The following is a 3,327-nucleotide window of genomic DNA, read 5'->3' as shown; positions in this document are numbered from 1 at the left end:
CGCCATACGAGCACCTTGGAGTCCCCACAGGATTTCAGGTCAGGCAGACCCCGCTCGCGACGATCGAGGAGCTTGTCCGGGATCTCCGGGCCGTGGATCGCTCTCCCCTCGCCCCGTGGCAAAAGTGTGAGGCGGTGAGCTCGTTCATACTGCCCCGCCTCGACTTCATGCTACGGGGAGCCCATGTAGAGAAGGGTCCCCTTAAAGAAGTGGACAAGCTTGTTCGCAAGCTTGCGAAATCCTGGCTCAACCTCCCTCAGAGAGCCAGCGCGGAGGTAGTCTACCTCCCTCCTAAAAAGGGGGGGTGTGGACTGCTTCCGCTTGCGGACCTGACCGACGCTCTGGTCATCGAACACGCGTTCCGTCTACTGACGGCGCCTGATCCGATGATCAGTGGGCTGGCCAGAGAATCTCTGAGCGAGGCGGTAGCCAGGAAGATCGGTAGGCCACCCACCGATCAAGACCTGGCGACGTACCTCTCCGGCTCGCTGGAGGGGGAATTCGCCAGGGACGGAGGGGACTTCTCGACTCTGTGGTCGAGAGCACGAAACGCGGCACGGCGATCAGGAGAAATGCTCCAATTGCGTTGGGAGTGGTGCGCTGCCCGGCGCGAATTGGATCTTAGACTCCGGGGCTCACGCGGGCGCACGGTGGTTGTAACACCGAAGGTGCGGGATCAGGTGTTGCATCGTTTGGGAGCGGCAGTGACAGAGTTCTATGCCGATCGCCTGGGCAAAAAGCCCGATCAGGGGAGGGTCTTCGGGGTGTCGTCGCGGGATAGTGTATCAAATCACTTTCTCCGCGGCGGCAGTTTCACCCGCTTCGCTGAATGGCGCTTTATCCACCGAGCTCGCCTCAACGTCTTGCCTCTTAATGGGGAGGCCCTGGAGACCCTACCCCATGTGATCTGTCACTGCCGGCCTTACTCGGCCGCCTGGCAACTGCGCCACGACGCCATCGTCTCGAGAATATCTCGAGCCTGCCGACTGCCGGGGACATTAAGGGTGAATAAAAGGGTCGAGGGTCTCACCGGCGAGTTGGAGGCTCTGCGCCCTGACATTGTTGTCAGGTACGAGCCTTCGAAAAGCGTCGTGATCGTCGACGTGACCGTGGCCTTCGAGAACGGCATCGAAGCTTTCGAAGCCGCTAGGGAGAGGAAGAGGGCGAAATACCTCCCTATCGGCGCCGTTCTCGAAGGACAGGGCTACCGAGTCGTGACCGACGCGATCGTTGTTGGGGCTCTCGGCTCTTGGGATCAGGCCAATGAGGCGGTGCTCGGGCTCTTGCGTGTGAGTAGGAGGTACGCGAGTTTGATGCGCCGTCTCATTGTGTCTGAGACCATTCGCTGGGGCCGGGACATCTACGTGGAGCATGTGTCGGGAGTCCGCCAGTACGCGGCTCCTCCTCCCGGTGTCCCCACCGCGGCACCGCCCCTACCCCCACCAGAGGTGACAGTTGCCCCTCCTCCGGAATTGCCCTCCTCGACCAACGAGGAAGTCGCGCCCCGAATAAATAGCCGCGACGAGGCTAACAACGGGCACGAGGCCCAAACATTGACTCAGGGCCCTTCTGGCCCTGTCCATGACGTGTCGTGCGGCAGCGGCGCCATGCGAGGTGCCGCGCCCACTAGTGTTTATTAGTTTATTATATTTTATTTTATTATGATATATATATTATACTTCTATTTTTACTTTTACAACTTTATATATATATCTACACACTTGTACTTTTATATTTATACACATTTTAGCGAGGGCAGATGGCCCGCTGCACGTCTCTATTCTATTTTCTCTGTTATCTTGTTACTTATTTTATTTTCTAGTCATTCTCTTTTAAGTTATTCCATCTAGTCTATTGTTTCTTCTCCTGTCCTTTTCTCTTTTTATACTTTTTAATTTTGTTTATTTTCTTTTTAGTCACCTAGTCATCTACCTTAGTGTATAAGTATCTTAGTTTTCCTGGTGTGCAGCGGGCCATCACAATGTTGGCTATTTTAATTTTAATTTTAAGTCTAGTTTTAAGCTATCTGACCAGGTCCCCCACGGGACCGGAATGATTTTACTTATTTATTGACGTGTGTGTGTCTGTGTGTGTGTGCGTACGCGTTTTATTTACTTATTTATTTATTTATTACAAAATAAAAATATTAGCCACGCAGGGGGCTCGCCGCCCCCGCGCCGCACACCCCACCACCAAACCATTAATTGTATTTTGTAGCGGGGTGCCTAAAAGGGCACCCCCATATAAGCCCTCGCCAAAAGGCGAGTATGTTATACTGCCCCCGGGTACCTATGTAACCCGGGGGACAATTGCTTGAATAAAGTGCCTTTTATCTGTTCTTATCAGCTTAATATCTGATACACTCCCCATCGGGGAGTCAGAATATTAACTCGATTTTTGGAATTTGACGGAGCGGTCGGGGCTTGCTCCCCCTCGGTCACGGGTCGGCCACGCATTGCAGTGCCGTGTGGATTGGCCCAAAGGCCTCATTATTGAGGTCCCCGGTGCTGATGGGGGCCCCAAGGCCGATGCATTGGCCGCCAAGATGGCCGCCGTCCTGGGGGGGATGGACGTAAAGGTGTCCAGGCCCGTGAAGAAGGCGGAATTCCGCCTCACGGGCCTGGAGGTCTCCGTGACCCCCCAGGAGGTAGTGGAGGCGGTCTCTAAAGCCGGGGGATGAACCGCCGAGTCCGTTAGGGTAGGGGAGCTTAAGGCTCCGCCCAGCGGGCTCGGCACCATATGGGTGCATTGCCCGGCCGTGGCGGCCCTGGCTATCGAGAAGGCCGGAAGGATACGCGTGGGGTGGTCCACCGCCCAGGTGGTTGTGCTGGCTGCTCGGCCGCTGCAGTGCTTCCGCTGCCTTGCCCTGGGGCATGTTCGGCAGCGGTGCACTGCGGAGGTTGACCGCAGCGGTCACTGCTACCACTGCGGTGACGCCACCCACCGGGCGGTGGAGTGCAAGGCGCCACCCCACTGCGCAGTCTGTGCGGCCGTGGGCAGACCGGCGGGGCACAAGGCGGGGAGCAAAGCGTGCTCCACGCCTCCCAAACAGAAGAAGGGCGCAAAGGGGGTGGGCGGTGTGGCGCCCCGCCAAAGCGCGAAGAAGGGGACTGCCGGGGAGGCAGTAGCCGCCCCCCACACCTCCACTGAGACAGTGGAAATGGTGGTGGAGGCGGGCCCCAGCGGGTCGGGGGGAAATGACCCCCCGCCACCCGCACCGGCGGCTAAGGAGGGGACCAGCGCGAAGGCCAATTAATGGCCCATATTCCGCGCTGGTCCCCTCTCCCGGTACTCCAGGCCAACCTCAACCACTGCCGCCAGGCGCAG

At 57.6% G+C, this 3,327-nt stretch overlaps 1 pseudogene; it reads left to right on the top strand.

The window, feature by feature from the left end:
- The first annotated feature begins 2,308 nt into the window (after nucleotides 1-2,308).
- Nucleotides 2,309-2,486, top strand: LOC143363783 (U2 spliceosomal RNA; annotated as a pseudogene).
- The last annotated feature ends 841 nt before the right edge of the window (nucleotides 2,487-3,327 follow it).

Source organism: Halictus rubicundus, unplaced genomic scaffold, assembly GCF_050948215.1.
Source record: "Halictus rubicundus isolate RS-2024b unplaced genomic scaffold, iyHalRubi1_principal scaffold0121, whole genome shotgun sequence".
Lineage (NCBI taxonomy): Eukaryota > Metazoa > Arthropoda > Insecta > Hymenoptera > Halictidae > Halictus > Halictus rubicundus.
This window is presented reverse-complemented; position numbering and strand designations above follow the sequence as displayed.